The following is a 17496-nucleotide window of genomic DNA, read 5'->3' on the forward strand; positions in this document are numbered from 1 at the left end:
AATAGCAACTCCCATTTTCACAGTCATGTCATTGAATGAAAGGTACAGAGGAATACAAGATCCTACTGTTAATTTTTTTGTGTGTTTTTTTTAAAGCATTTACAGAACAAAATTCATTCTGAAAGGCCATCTTACATCAAGATGTCTCTCATGCATATGTTAAGATCATACAAGATTCCTTGAGAGATAGAACACTAGAAATAATTTTGTTTAATGATCCTCTGATCGTCAATATCAAGGAAATTGTAAAACAGAGAGATGTTTGTCATAAGTGCTTGTCATGGACTGTATCCAAATGGAAGGATCCCTTTTAGGTGATGAAGTACTCCAGATGTTCCTGGAAGCAACAGGGTACAGTGCCTAAATAATGCATTTCACTGCATAATTGTTGCACCCTGGTTTTTTTTTTCAGTCCAAAAATTGGTTTATAACCTTTCATCGAGTAATTGTCACGTGGTATAATTCTATTCATCATGCCATTTAAATGGTAAACAAAGCAGCAATATATTTACCAGTGGCATATAGATATGCATTTATCTCTTACACATTATGAGTTGTGAGCCTAGAATTCTCAGCCCATGGGCATTGTCAGTATATTTCCAAAAGCCAACTTGCATGGTTTGTTTAAATTGCTGCAGTACTAATGGTGTTGTCACTCAGCCCAATGCAATGAAGAGCCCTAGGTACGAGTGGAGCAGGTGGGCAGGCAAAGCTGCCATGAACAAGTCACATGATATGGTAAAACTTGAATTTTGCCTCTTCAGTTAAACTGTACAATTCATCTGCTAGTGATACAGTTCAGTAATAAATGATTTTAAAGTAATTTCAGCACAATTTTAAAGCTTCACATAATGGTTACATCTCACTTTTTTGCAAAAAATTTTGTCACAAAATCTGCAATGATTATGTGGTAAGATAAGGTATGTCACAGAATAGCTGACAGCATTAGGAGCTTAGGAAAGGGAGAAATAACCATCTTGCTTTTTTTTTTAAGAACAGTCTTTAGAAGCACTTCAGACCTCTACCCAGATTTATAAAATGACTGAAAAATTCATAAAATCATAGATTTAGACCTGGAAAGGATTTTAGAAGCCATCTAGTCCAATCTTCTCCTTTTTACAGATGAGGAAACTGAGGCTCAAAGAGACGAAGTGATTTGCCCAAGGACACACAGAATTTCTACTGGACCCAGTGTCTGGGTCCATTGGGTGATTCGCATCTACCACAAGATGTCATAGCTGATTTTGGAGTGGGGAAATATCTTTCCCCAAAGTCTTTCCAAATGGTGAGAGATGATTGCCTCCCAAGGGTTCTTCCATAACTGGCTATCTTCTTGACTGCTAGAACTCACACTCCTCAGAGCAGTCTCCTCCCTTGACTACCTCCCTGGAGAGTACTTTTTTGCCTTTTAAAGGCCTCTAGGGGTGTGGTTCATCCTTCCATCAGCCAATGGCTAGCCTCCCTACGTTTCCATGAAATTTTGTTAAAGAAATTTTTCACATCTCCAAAAGGAGTAACAAGCATAAACACTTCTTTACACTTCCTGTAAAACCTGGACACCTTCAAGTCTCCTGCCCCTAACATCCTATACCAGGGGTAGGGAACCTGTGGCCTCAAGGCCACATGTGGCCCTCTAGGTCCTCAAGTGCGACCCTTTGACTGAATCCAAACTTCACAGAACAAATCTTTTCGGACCTATACTATCACTAAGTGGACTGGGGGAAAATTAGCTATTCCATGATAAAAATTCTCTCCATTCCCCACTACATACAAATGGAGACTTGAAGCTCAGAGAAGTTAAACAATAACCCTTTAGTAGCAGGGACTCTTAAATTAGTGCCCAGTTGTCTCAACTATTATGCCAGATTCAGTCAGTGAGTGGAGCGATGGATTCAATGCAAAAATTTTTTTAAAAATTAAAGTATTTTGTAAGAATCTGCTATGTTTAATGTTTCAGACGAGGTGCTGGGTAAAGGCTATCACTTTAAACATAGTTCCAGTCCTTACAAAGATTGCAATTTAGTGGGATGATGAAACAAAAATACAAATACACATGGGGCAGCTAGGTGGTGCAGTAGATAGAGCACCAGCCCTGTATTTAGGAGGACCTGAGTTCAAATCTGACCTCAAACACATAACACTTACTAGCTGTGTGACCCTGGGCAAGTCACTTAACCCCATTGCCTAGATCCAAAAAAAAAATACAAATACACAAATATTATACTATGTCATACTATGCTATGCCCACAGGTAAGGGCCAAACAGACAAAGGATTTGAGAAGAAAGAAATCCCTTGTTTCTTAGCTCAGGGAAGTTTTCATGAAGAAATGGCAGCTGAGCTAAGGACTTCAATAGGTAGAGGTATGGAAGGAGATCATTCCCAGTGTGGGAGATGATGAACCAGAAAGGGTTTGACAAGATCAGGGAATTACAAATAGGCCAATCTTTTTTGGAACATTGATACACAAAGGAGAGCAACCTTTAATAACACTAGAAAGGGAAGCTAGAGCCTGATTGTGAAGGGCCTTAAATGCCAGGGTATAAACAGTTTGCATTTTAGGTAATAGAAGAGACTCCAATGATTATTTTATTTTTAAAAATGGGAGTGCTGTGATCAAATCTATGCACTAGAAAGATCACTTTGGACCTCTGTGAAGAATTGAAGTGGGGAGAGTCTGAGGGTAAGGAGGACAATTATACAGGCCTATGACCATAACCTAGGCAAGGTTGATAAGGGCACAAAATGGAAAGGTAGCAAAAGGAGTGGAAAGGAGAGGGCAGATTTGAGAAGGACTGGAATCATCCAAATGACAAGATTTGGCAATTGATTGGATATAGGGAGAGAGAGAGAGAGAGAGAGAGAGAGAGAGAGAGAGAGAGAGAGAGAGAGAGAGAGAGCAAAGAGTCAGAGATGATTGAAGTTTCAAGCCTGCATGATAAGGAAAACGGTAGTGCCATTAGCAGAAATAAATTCTTTTTTAAAAATTAATTTATTTTGAATCATCAACAATCACTTCTGAACTTCTGAATAAGCTTCTGAACTTCTCCCTCTCCCTGCCAACCTCCCTCCCCAAGATGCCGTGCAATATGATACAGGCTATACATATACATTCCTATTAAACATATTTTTACATTCGTGATGTTGTAAGTAAGAATTAGAGCCAATAGGAGGAACCACCAGAAAGAGAAAACAAAACACAACAGAAGAAAAAAAAGTAACAAATAGTATAGCAGAAATAAATTCTAAAAAATCCATTTATAACATCATCCTCAGGAAAATTTCGGCCATTGTCAGATATGTCCGAGTATAATGGAGCGAGGAAGACAGCAAGTACCCATCACATCCCAGCAAACTGTCAATAATGCTCAAACCCTGGGTGCGTATGGCTAGCAGAGAGGTTGAGGGCCACCATTCCATTCACGCAGTAATGCAGGGTTTAGAAACCAGAGAGGCAGAGGACAGCTTTGTCAGATTCTCATGTACCCAAGATGTCGATAACCATGCCTGGTATTTAAAATTTATCCTGTATTTAGCTTGTTTGTGCATATGGTCTCCCCCATTAGATTGGGAGCTACTTGAGAGCAGGAGACTTTTTTTAAACCTTTCTTCATATTCCCAGGGCTTAGCACGATACCTGGCACACAGTAGATGCTAAAAAAAAAGTTTGTTGATTCACTGATTGACATGATCTTTCACAGAGGTTGTGTGGTGGAGTAGAATGTTCACCTCAGAGCCACCAAGCCTGAGTCTGAGTCCCAGCTCTGCTTCTCAGTGTCCTTACCCATAGAATGGAGGTCAGATGGGGGTAGTTTAATTTCTAGAGTTCTTCCTAGCTCTAATGACATGGCCTTCCTACCATCATAAGTTATTGGACTGTGCGCATAGGTCCCATAGATGAGAGGATGACCTCTAACTATCCCCAAACACTTTATTCCACCTAGGTGGCATCGGACTCTTTGCTTCTCTCCTCTTCTGTCATGAGGGTCTACTTGTGGCTATCCCGCTTGCCACCAGGAACATCTAACCAGACACACACCAGTTTTGTGCAGGTTGTCTTAGCTAAGCAGATGTCATCCAAGAAGGTCATATAAGCTGACAACAAATAAGTTGCTCTGCCTTCCATAAGGGTGTGTTAGGATTCCTTTGAGATGCATCATTATGATGATACTGATATAACCAATCAATACAAATCAATCATTTAGCAAATTGCTTAATATATGCCAGACACTGTGCAAGGCCCTGGAGATACAAAGAGAAAAAGTGGAACAGTTCCTGCCCTCAATGAGCTTTCATTCCAATGGAGGAAACATTCACATCTATAAACATTACAGAACTGGCGAATGACAGCTGAGCATGTGTGGTGTGCTAGACATGAAGCAGTCCTCATGTACACCTGGACGACGGAATGTGAATATTTACCATCTGCTAACTGGTAAAGAAATAGACTTTTGATTGACTGATGAGCCGGACCTTGGTTTGCATTCAAAAGATACTAAGTAGCCAAAGCAATATTCTTTCTTTTACTGTCTCCTATATTCAAATATAGAGAAACCCTTTCCCCTTAGTAAGTGGCTAATTTAGTTGCTTACTGAATTACTAAGTGCCATAACAATTTTAATGAGCAAAAATCTGTTTTCTGTCCTTCTCACATATTCCACCTGTGGTTTGTCCTTCATTCTCAAAGAGGACCATGACATCATAGCTCTTCCATGGCTCTTCCAATCTTTTTCCTCCTCAAGCCCAAAATTCCAAACTTATTCCCTATGAAATGAGAGTGGGAGGTGGGGGTGGAGATGGTACATATGTTCTCTCAGCCCAGTTGCATTGAGGTACACGGGACAAGATCTGCACAGTTCTAGAGACGCTGTCTGGGGATGCGTTGTGATCTTGGTTAGAGTTCTTGTGACCCTAAACAAGTCATTTAAACCATCCCAGCCTCAGTTTCCTCATTTGTGGAATGCTGGGCCTGGAGTCAGGAAGACTCATCTTCCAGAATTCAAATCTGGCCCGGGCACTTACTAGCTGTGTGTCCCTGGGCAAGTTACTTAATCCTGTTTGCCTCAGTTCCTCATCTGTAAAATGATCTGGAGAAGGAAATGGCAAACTGATCCAGTATCTTTGCCAAGAAGACCTCGAATAGAGTCATGAAGAATCAGACACAACTGAGACTAAAGAATAACATTCAAATGAGGAGGTTAGAACTGTTTCAAATCTCTGCCTGGGTAGGGAAATGCCCTACTCTCCCCACCTGGACAGACTGGAAGCTAGGCACACATGGCCCAGCTCAGGCTTCTGTGCCTACTGTGCTCATTCTGTCTTGCCTTAGGTGAAAGAGTAGTGAAGATGGAATGGATTAGTCCAGTTTGATTTTTTGTTTTAATTAAAGGGGCCATCCCTTGACTCACTCCTCTGTGACCATACCAAGTCCTCTCCCAGTAGATTGTAAGCTCCATGAAGGCAGGATCTAAGTCATTCATCTTTATATTCTTATTGCCTAACACAGTGCCTTTTGCATAACCAGATCATTACAAAGTTGGATGAAGAAAATGGGAACAAGGGCAGCCAGGTGATGCAGTGGATAGAGCACTGGCCCTGGAGTCAGGAGGACCTGAGTTCAAATCCAGCCTCAGACACATAGCACTTACTAGCTGTGTGACCCTGGGCAAGTCACTTAACCCTAATTGCCCCCACAAAAAAAAAAGAAAGAAAGAAAAAAAAGAAAATGGTGACAAACAAACAATAAAACCCCTTGAAATCATTGCACCTAGCAGTGGGGACAAAGACATGATTGCCAAATAAACCAAGCAGATACCTTTGTGGACAGTTATTTGCCCAGATCCTTCTTCATTGAATGGTTTTCAACTTTCTTCATCATTTGATAAACTGATTCTCTGGAGAAACTGAGCATAGTTCATAGAACTGGGTGTGCATATTGGTCTTCCCCACCATTTAGCAGCAAATGCTTTCTAAATGATTCCTTTTGAAAGAATCCAGTGACCACATAACATGAGATACAATACAAGTACAAAACTTGCATACCTGAAGCTAAATTTATTGAGATGGAATGATGGGATATAGTCATTAGGTCTTTGACCTCATATAGCAGGAACACAGCTGCTGAGGGTCCCCAGAGCAGTTTCCGTTTGGGGGCATGTTAGTTATTCCAGGTCCTGGGTGTCTCCTTAATAAAAGGATTTGTTCTGTGTAGTTTGGATTCATTCAAAGGGCCACATGTGGCCTTGAGGTTGCAGGTTCCCCATCCCTGCTCCAGGACTTTAAGACTCTTTGCCTTGGGCCTGCTACAGCTTAGACATAAGTTCTCAAAGATCATGGCACCACAAAAGGGGAGCTTTTGTCTTTCCTTATATTCAGAAAGGTGGTTCAGTTCCTCACAAGAGCCATAAGGTTCCTATCAGTTTTCTTGTCCTCTAAAATCTAAACCACATTAGATTCATGGGAGTCAGAGTCCAAACTCAAAATTTAACTTTATAGTATGCCTTAGGGACATATCTGTGAAAAGAAATTCTTATCTGCCCACAGGCCCAGGGTGGGAGGGTAGATTTCTCAACTTAAATTAAGAGCTGACAGCTTTTGTCCAACAATGAGCGTGGGAAAAGACTAGATCAATTGTAGGACTAACCTTCCTCACCTTTACCTTAAAGATTTCAGCTGCTTTCAAATATAGCTCAGGTGTCACTTCCTATATAGAAGAAGGCCTTTCTTGATCCTCCTCTTCTCCCTCTTGAAGCAACTTTGTCTTACTGTTTGTACTTACTTGTATACACGCTGTAACCCCAGTAGAATATAGTCTTCTTAAGAATAAGAACTGTTTTTTCTAGTTGTTATTTATTTTTTGGTCTGGGTGTTGTCAGTGCCTACCACAATGTCACATTACAGAGTCAGTGGTTAATCAATGTTTGTTGAATCTTATCAAGTTTTTCATAGAATTTCTCTAGTTCATCATCTGCAATAGATATTGATACAGAAATGACAATCATCTTTCTGGTGGTCCCCATGTCAATATTTTTGAGAAGCAGCTCAAAACCTGATTGATCAAGCATCCCAATAAATAATGTTTCTTGTTTTTGGCCCAAGGTGAAACTAACTATGCATTGACCTTTATTAGATTTTCCCCCCTTTTAAAAATTTTTTAAATTTATTCCTCAGTTACCTGTAAAAACAATTTTTACATTCATTTTCTAAACTTTGGGGTCTAAATTCTCTCCCTTCCCCCCCCCATTGAGAATGCAAGCAGTTTGATATTAGATTCTTTCAAGAGAACCTATTTCATCCTTTCATTCAGTTCAGGAGTTCTTAACTTTTTTGTGCATAATAGTAAACTAGCATTTGTATAGTGTTTTAAAGTTTGTAGACTGCTTTACAAATATTGTCTTATTTGATCTTTAAAACAACCCTGGGAGGTAGTTATTATCATTATCCCCAATTTACAGTTGAGGAAACTGAGGTGGACAGATGTTAACTAACTTGCCATGGGTCATACAGCTAATCTGAGGCAGGATTAGAACACAGGCCTATTCCGCCTCCAGTTCCACTGTTCTATCCACTGTACTACCTAGCTCTTATGTACCCCTTTGGCAACCTAGTAAGGACTATGGCCCCCTTCTCAGAATAATGTTTTTAAAGGTGTAAAATACATGCTAAGTGTATTTTACAAATAATTCTTTACCCAAAGGCATGCCTGGTGGTGACAATCAATTCTTATTTGACTAGGCTGGTCCTGAGAACAGCCCATACAATCTATCAGACAGATGGAACTTGGGGCCTTTTCACTTTGGTAAAACTTTCCAAAACTTCCATTCCACTGGCATTGCCGAAAGAACCCGATATCACCTCCATGCCACTATGAGAAGGACTTGGGTGGAGGAAAACTAAAGAACCGATAGTTCAGAATCCATTAATCAACCAATAAGCTTGTATTCAGTGCCTTGGATATGTCAGACATTGTGCTAAGTTAAAGACAAAATGTAAATAATCTCTCTTCTCAAAGGGCTTCCATTCTATCAGAGATAGACCAGAGACATTTAGATCCAGGGCTGCGCTGGAGCCAACTGGTACCAGCTCAGGAGAGCTAATTGTTAAATTTTTAGCATGAGCATTTACCCCTCAAATATCACCAAATGAAACAACTTAGAGTTTCATTTACTGTGTTGTTGAGTTTCTAAACTTAAGAAAATGATGGAGGAAATGTTAATGAAGTTGATTAAACTTATGGGTATTCCACCCCACACACACCAGAAAGCCAGTTGTTAAACATTTACCAGTGCTGTCTGGATCCTACTTGGGTATCTTGCTGTATGACTGAATACTGCTTAACTCTTCCTTGTCCATTCTCCAGCAGAAAATGCAAATTCTGTGTGGTTCAAACTTTGAAAACCGTAGGAAGATCAGCATTAGATAAAAAGCTTAATGTTTATATCGTTCCTTGGAGGAACAGCCAGGTGTTGCCCCTTGATCTTTTCCCCTAGTTCCCCATAATTAAGAGGTCTGTGCACCGTAGTTACTCAGTAACTGCCTGGTTCTGCTGTTCCTACTTAGACGCAAATACTAACTCTGCTTCCAAAGAGGCTTTCTGACCCTATGTCGTGAATCGATGATCCTATAACCTTTAGGACCCTGGTCAGAGGCTCTCCCTAGGCATTCATCATGAGTTAACCTAAAGTACTTTTCAATGTGAACTCAAATGGGAACCCAGCTCTCCAGAGATTCTGAATTACCAAACGAAGGTCTGAAGGGCCCACCTCCTCTGATTGTTCTGAGAAACTGGAGGCCACACCTCAGTTTGGCTTTCAGAGAGGACTCTGACAGGAATGTGGGCCCTACCACTCCTTTAAAAACCAAAATGCCTTCAAGATGTGTCAGCCCACTGATAGGCTAGCTTGTCCTTCCACCAAACAAGGATGCTCCTCCTCCAAGCTCCAAGTCAGCAACAACCGGTTTTGAATCTGAAGTTTTTGTTCCAACTCTAAACAAACAATTGAAAATGATAGTAATAATGCAACTGTTTTGTCTGCTCCTCTGTCTTCTGAAGAATCAAAATCACTTTCTTTACAGCCCTCGCTTATCCTCACAAGATCTCCAGGAAGCAAGGAGGGCAGTTATCCCCGTTTTGCAGATAGAAAAATGGATGCCAAAGGGATTCATTGACCAGCTCAAGGTCAGGCACACACAGATCCTCAGAGCAGCTAGAGATTGAATCAAGCTGTCCTTATCTGCAGGATAAGAAACTCATCTTTCGGGGTTACTAGCTGTCATTGTTTCAGTTGCCCCGCAATTAGCCGGCAGATGGGGCCAGGCCCGTGGCAAAATTGCCAACTAAGCGAGGTATTCATGGCTCACTCACTGCTTCTTCCTCCCCTTACGACATTCCATCTCTCTCCTGAAGACCATGTACTCAGGGTGTTGTAGTCGAAAGAGTGCTGGATTCAGAATGAGATAACATGGGTTCAAATCCTGGAAAACAGCTTCACTACTTACTCCATGTTTGAGCAACCTCTAGAGGCTTCAATTTCTTTTTCTATAAAGTGAGTAGGTTAGATCAGATGACCTTACCAGCTCTAACTCTCTGATCTCATTCTCCCAATAGGTTCTTATCATCCAGAGAAAATAATTTAATCTAACACTCAGGTGCTAAGGAATTAACATTTTACCCAACCCAGAGAGATTCCATTTTAGAGATAAATGGGGGAGGGGAGCTAAAATCGGGAAGGAATTAAATGGAGTTAGAGTGAGGGTGAAAGTCGGGACTTTGCTGAGGTTCCTCAAGTTGCATCACTTAATTCTGCCCCCATATAAGTATAGCTCAATCCATCCCCTCAACTCACACAATGAGTCCCTCAAACAAGGTTAAGCTGGGTTCAAGGTACTCATTGGGTCTCTATACACTCAGAATTAAAATTTAGGAATCCCTGCAATGAGTCAGCCAGAGAATGCAATTTCAAAGCAAAGGCTTTTAATGAAATAGCATAATAAGAAAAGTAGCAGTAAATATTTGCCCCATAAATCTAGAGTCCACTATCCCCTATCTACATCATCAAGTAAAAAGGTAGATAAATATAGGGAACAGAGACAGAGGTACAAACATAGGGAACAGGAATGGCTAAGGCATGTGCATAGAGAAAATACACACGTTGGGCACATATGTAGCCACGCCACAAATGTGAAGGGAGCAACTCATGCCTCTAATGCTTCATGACCCCCCTCCCCCAATGCCTTCTGGTGATGTTGCTATGCTGCTCCTGCCTGGCCCACTCCCCAGTGATCTCAAATGGTATCTACTCTCCCAGACATGCAGCCTGTGATAGACACCCAGTTTCTGTTGGATATGTGGGTGAGGTCTGTAGTTTCTGCTGGTCATGTGGGGCTGCTGCTTATTCATGCTTTTTTTTCCTTTTCTTTTCTTTTTTATTCATGCTTTATTGGACCTACAGTCACTGCCACTCAACTCTATTGGGCCTAAGATTATAGACCTGCAGTCCTCAGATGAGATGCTACCTTTTCCTCATAAGAGGAAGAGGAAGTTCTGGAATCTCTCTTTAAGCTTAAAGTGCAGAACTTAAGCTAATTTACATGATAACTTTATTATATATTTAAAAGGAATAGAAAGTTGTACATAATAGATTTGGTGTTTCATGCGCAATCATCTTTTTTATTATGCCGTTATGAAAATATTTGTTTCATTCCATAAAAAAAAATAAAATAAATTTAAAAAATCTAGGTTGCACAGTGGATAGAGCACCAGCCCTGGAGTAAGGAGGACTTGAGTTCAAAGCTGGCCTCAGGTACCTAACGCTCACTAGCTGTGTGACTCTGGGCAAGTCACTTTACCCCAATTGCCTCACCAAAATAAATAAACTAATTAATTAAAAATAAAATTAAATAAAACTAATAAAAAAGAAAAGAAAAAAAGAACAAAAAGCCCTATAATACATGAAAATTAATTAGGGGGAAACGTTCAGTGATTTTTCTCCCTTTAGAAAGGTCTGCTTCTTCTCAGAAGCTTGATGAAATAGGCATTTCCTTTCCAAAAAAGGTTCTTTGACACTGGCACTAAAGCTCTTTGGAATACAGAATAGTCCCAGATAGCTAGCGCCCACAGGCTTGCATCTATTTTTTAATTTTCAGCTCTACGCTAAGGACAAAGTCCCTGTCAGAAATGTCATTCTGACTTATAGTTAAAAACCACTTGTGGCTTCCTGCTTAATGTCTGATTACTAACCTGAAGTTAGGCAGCTTCACTTTATTTAATTTTTTCTCAATTACATGTAAAAACAATTTTTAACATTTATTTTAAAAATAATTGAGTTTCAAGTTCTTTCCTTCCTTACTCTTCCCATTTCCTTGAGAGGGCAAACAGTTTGATGTAGATTATACTTATACAGTCATGCAAAACACATTTCCATATTAGCCATATTGCAAAAGAAAATAGACCAAAAGAAAAAAAGAAAAAGAAAGTTAAAAAAAAAAGTATGTGTTGATGTGCATTCAGACTATCAGTTCTTCCTCTGGAAATGGATAGCATTTTTTTTTTATCAAAAATACTTCAGAATTGTTTTGGATAATTGTATTGTTAAGAAGAGCTAAGTCATTCACAACTGATCATCATACAATATTGCTGGTATTATGTATAACGTTCTGCTTCTGTTCACTTCATTTTGCATTAGTTCATGTAACTCTTCCCAGGTTTTTCTGAAAGCATCCTGCTCATCATTTCTTATTGCACAATAATATTCCATCACAATTATATACCACAACTTGTTTAGCCATTCCCCAGTTGATGGGCATCCCCTCAATTTCCAATTCTTTGTTCCCACAAAAAGAGCTATTATAAATATTTTTGTACATATAGGTCTTTTTTTTTTTTTAATCTCTCCGGATGCAGACCTAGTAGTGGTATTGCTGAGTCAAAGGGTATGCACAGTTTTATAGCCCTTTGGGCATAGTTCCAAATTGTTCTCCAGAACGGTTGGATCAGTTCACAACTCCACCAACAATGCATTAGTGTCCCAATTTTTCTACATCCTCTCTAACATGTCATTTTCCTTTTGTGCTACATTAGTCAATCTGGTAGGTGGTATGCCTCAGTTGTTTTAATTTGCATTTCTCTAATCAATAGTGACTTAGAGCATTTTTTTCATATGACTACAGATAAGGAAGCTTCATTTTAGAAGATACCCCTCCAACAAACTTCTAAAGTCTCTCTGGCCCCCTCCCAATTTTTAATCCCCTAATTCTTTTGGTCTCCCATGAAAAAGAATAGGAAGAATGAAGGCATGGGAGCCAACACCGATGCCAAAGGAGCAAAGTCACTGTCTTCCTCCTGTCCAGTCACATCCCTGTCTTTACTTTAGATGTGTGGTCAGCAACAAGTTGCCCTACATAAAGCTGACCCTCTGTAAAATAGAGCCCACAAAAATGAAAACCAAAACAAAGCCTGCAATCAAGACTGTTTCAGCAACTCTGACGACCAGAACCAGAACCAGGGTAACCCAGGCTTCGTCCCAGGAAGTTGATATTTGAGAGTGCCTAAGACATTTGCATCTCTTCTCCAGTGAAGAATCAACTAGGCTTAGCATCCAGCTAGCAAAAATAATTAATTAAAAAGGAAACTATCGTGTAGTTATAATGACCATATTTGGCTCCTGAGAAGAGTTGAGAAAATACACCTCCCTCTCTTCTCTGCAGAGGTAGGGGATTCTGGGTGTAAAATATCTTACATATTGTCAGATATGGTCAATATTTTGGTTAGATTTGCTGAACCCCCTGCTGCGGGGCAGCTAAGTGATGCAGTAGATAGAGCATTGGACCTGGAGTCAGGAAGACCTGAGTTCAAATCCAGCCTCAGATACTTACTAGCTGTGGGCAAGTCACTTAATCTCTGTTTGACTCAGTTTACCCATCTGTAAAATAGGGGTGATAATAATAGCACTTATCTCCCAGGGTTGTGAGGATTGAATGAGACAATGATTTTAAAGTGCTTAGCACAGTGCCTGACACATAGTATCATATAAATATCAACTATCATTATTATTATTATCCTCTTCTAACCCCCTTTTAAAATCCTTGTTACAAGGAAATACTTGCTGGGAATGAAAGAAGAAAGGATATAATCATACATGGATGTGATATGAAAACAAAAGTCGTCAGTAAAAAAGTATGCTTCTTCTATTATGTTCCAGGTAAGACCTTTTGTGGCCTTCCCTGGCCTTCCCCAAATCCCGTAAATTCTTCAGCAGCAGCCTCAAAACTCGTCAATCTTCTTCTTTGCTCTACTTTCTCACTTCCTCGACCTCATCAACTGAATTACCCTGGCCACTAAAATTTCTAGTGGAGCTCTGCTCACACCAACTTATTCCTCAGGCTTTGGAGTCAAAAGGTAACAGAATCCAGCTAGATGCACTGTACTTTCGGGTACCACTTGAAAATCACAGGCACGTCTTTTTCAAATTCTCCCAACTTTGAGTAATTCACAGGGTTTTGATTCAATTTGTGAATAACGCTTCTCCTTCTCCCCCCTCTTGACCACTTTATTCCTTCTCAGCACCAATAATATCAATGCACAAGGAAGGAAGTAGGAAGAAATGAGATTAAAGGCAATTTTTTTTTTTACTTTTTACCTATTGTAGTACAAAGGTTTTTGAGAGGGCATGTGAGGAAACGATAGGAAGAATAAGTAGAAGCTAATGGTTGAATTGAAGCCTGGATATATGTGTGTATTTCTTCAATCTGTGCGGCCTTCTTCATTGGTCCAGATAATCAAGAACTTGATAAAAAGGATGTATTTCATCTCTATCCATGCTGGTACAATTATAAAAATAATAACACACTTTAAGATTTTCAAAGTGCTTTACACATGTTCTCATCAGATCCTCATATAAACCCTGGGAAGTAGGAGCTATTATTATAATACCCATTTTACAGATGAGGAAACTAAGGCCAACTGAGACCAGTAAAGTGATTCACCTAGGGTCCAACAGCTAGTAAGTACCTGAAGCAGTATTCAAAGTTGGGTCTTCTAGACATCATGCCAGCTCTTTTCCCACTATGCCACCTAATTGCCTTCTCATGGATCACCCCTCTACTATCTCAAGAAACATTTTTAAGCATCAACTCTATGCAAGGCCTTGTGCTAAGCATTGGATATATAAAATATTCATGAGACAGTTACTGCTCATTTATTCACTCAATCATTCACTCATCAAACATTTATTAAGTGCCTATAGTATGCAGACTACTACACTGGGCAGTAGGAAAGAATATAGAATTTACAGCCCATTGATTATGTACCTACAATATGCACAACTCTGTATTGGGCAAGACTTTATAGCCTTCATTAATCTTCATTGCAATGGACTCTGGGTTTGAATAGAGCTCTGCCATTCTGTGCTTCAGCTTTCTCAAGTATAAAATACAACATTAACAGAACTGTTTTCTACTATGCCTTCAGGAGTTTGCTTCTGTTCATGGCTCAATATAATCCCACTCCTGAAGAGACACCCTCCCATTCTTTCTTTCTTTCCTTCTTTCCTTCTTTCTTTCTTTCTTTCTTTCCTTCTTTCCTTCTTTCTTTCTTTCTTTCTTTCTTTCTTTCTTTCTTTCTTTCTTTCTTTCTTTCTTTCTTTCTTTCTTTCTTTCCTTCTTTCCTTCTTTCCTTCTTTCTTTCTTTCTTTCTTTCTTTCTTTCTTTCTTTCTTTCTTTCTTTCTTTCTTTCTTTCTTTCTTTCTTTCTTTCTTTCTTTCTTGGAATTGTGTCTTTCTTATGTTGGCATTCCCCATAATACATTTCTGTTGTGGGTGCTGCCTAGTCTGCCTACCCTGCCTTAAATGTGAGGGCCTAGAATTCTATAACCTGATTGACTTATTACTTTATATCCCAACTGGCTTGCTTATAGTGTAACTGCAAGAGCATGTCTTCATTTGAGAGATTGCATTACAGAATTTTTTTAATTTCTTATTGATAATTAGAACACCCAGAAATGCTTTCCTTTACTTAGTAATACTGAAGACTGGTTGCTTTGGGACTCTCATTTTTTGATGACTCGCTTACGAAAGACTATGTTAGAGACTGTACTTTCAGCAGACCCTCTGTGTCATCTTGTTCAATAAACTCCAAAAGGAGATCAAGTGTGGAAAAGAATCCCCAGCGGTGGCAGAGTCTGGGGTGAGCTCCAACCCTGAACACCTCTATCCACCAACCAACCTTTTAGCAATGATGAATTTCTGGAATTCTGGAGAAGTTACTTTAGTCACTTCTCTTCTTGGCTGCTTGGTCATTAACTCCTGCTGGAACTCCTAGGTTTGAGGATGCTAGGGCAGTTATGCTCCATAGGCAGGACCTTCCATCTCTATACTTCGGCTGCAGTGCCCAGCTTACCTCTTTGTCTATACAGTCCTGTAGCTCCAGCAGGAACTCCTCTACTTTGGCTGTCTCTATTCACAGCTGCCCAGAAAACCCCCCAGGGTTTCCCTTCCCATGCAGTTTCTTCTGTGTCTTCTTCCTTTTTAAAATTCAGATGACTTGATACAACTTTTCTTTCTAGGTACAAGGCTCCATATTAACAGCATCTCTGAGACTCAGCCATCATTCTGCCAGGCAGAAGAGAATTTATTAAGGGCATCTTACTCCTATCACATTCTATCTCTGATTAAAAAAATTTCAGTCCCTACAAATTGCACTGGGTGCACATTTACATCCATAAAAAATACATTAATTTACATTTAGCAAAATAACAGGCAATTACCTCAAGTACACAGGATATTATGTATAGAGCAATTAATCAAGCCACCAGTGAACAAGCATCAATTAAGCACTTACGTGTCAGATATAGTGCTCAGCACTGGAGATACAAATTTTAAAAATAAGCTCTGACCTCAAGGAGATTGCATTCAAATGGAAAAGACAACACATGCATATATAGATTTATACATAAATCAGATTTAAGGTAACCTTGGAGGAGAAGGCATTTGACTTGGGAAAGGGAAAGATGGGGAGCAGGAAAGGCATAATGCAGAAGGTGGCACTTGAGTTGATTCTTCAAGAAAACCAGTGATTTCAAGAGGAGGAAATATTGAGGGAGAACATTCCAGGTATGGAGATAATTGGTGTAAATGTACAGATATGGGAGCTGGAGTGTTGTGTGAGAGGAATAGCAGGTAAGCCACTATGGCTAGACCAGAGAAAGCATCAAGGGAAATAATGTATAAGTAAATTGGAAATTCAGGAACTGAGGAGTTTATATTCTTTTTAGGGGTAATAAGGAACCACTAGAACTTATTGAAGGGATACGGCCAGAGTGTACTTTGAGAAAATCACTTTAGGAATTGTGTGGACAATGGGTAGAAGAGTGGAGAGAGAAATAATTTTTGTTGTTGTTCAGTTATGCCCGACTCTTCGTGATCTCATTTGGGGATTTCTTGGAAGAGATATGAAGTGGTTTGTCATTTCCTTCTGTAGCTCATTTTACAGATGAGGAAACTGAGGTAAGCAGGGTTACATAACTTGCCCAGGGTCACACAGCTAGTAAATGCCCAAGGTCAGATTTGAGCTCAGAAGACTCATCTTCCTGACTCCAGGCCAGGCACTCCATCTACTGCACCATTTACCTGCCCCAGATAAATAATAAGATATTGTGATAGTTCAGGAAGAAGTGAGGAGATTCTGAATTAGAGCAATGGGTGGGTGAGTGGAAATACCTGTAGATGTAGATGTAGAAGTAGATTTATATGAGGAATGTTGTAGAAGAAGAAAGAACAAGATTCGGCAAGTGATTGGATAACTGGAGTGAATTGGAATGAGTAATCAAGGATGACACCAAGGTTTCAGGTCGGAGGAGAATGGTACCCTCCACACTAACAGGAAAGTTCAAAGTGGGGAGGGAAAGAGTTGGAGGAAAGAAAATTCTTGTTTAGAAACAGTTGAGTTTGAAACGTTTATGGTACATCTAGTTAGACATGTCCAATATGTGGTTAGAATTGTGGGACTGGAGCTCAGAAAACAGAGTAGGGACAGACATAGATTTTGGGATAATTTGCATGGAGATGATCATTGAACTCATGGGAGTTAATGAAGATACCAAGCGAGATAGTATGGAGAGAAAAGGGAAAAGAGCAGAGAATAGGGCCTTGGGAAGCATCGACAGTTAGTGGTCATAACATGAATGATGATTCAGCCAAGGAGAATGAGAAGGACCAGGAATACTTGAAGAGAAATAAGAAAGTGGGAAAGAGGGAGAGCGAGAACGAGAAAGGGAGAGAGAGAGAGAGAGAGAGAGAGAGAGAGAGAGAGAGAGAGAGAGCGAGAGCAATTTTTATAGAATCACAGAGAAGAGAGAATATCTAGGAAGAAAAGGTGGTTAACAGTATCAAAGGCTTCAAAGGCATTAAGGATGAGGATTGAGAAAAGGCCTTTGGATTTGGCAACTAAGAGAACATTGTTAACTTTGGAGAGAGCAGTTTCAATTGAGTGATGAGCTTGGAAGC

Source organism: Phascolarctos cinereus, unplaced genomic scaffold (assembly GCF_003287225.1).
Source record: "Phascolarctos cinereus isolate Bilbo 61053 unplaced genomic scaffold, phaCin_HiC Scaffold_726;HRSCAF=1367, whole genome shotgun sequence".
In the NCBI taxonomy this organism is placed as follows: domain Eukaryota; kingdom Metazoa; phylum Chordata; class Mammalia; order Diprotodontia; family Phascolarctidae; genus Phascolarctos; species Phascolarctos cinereus.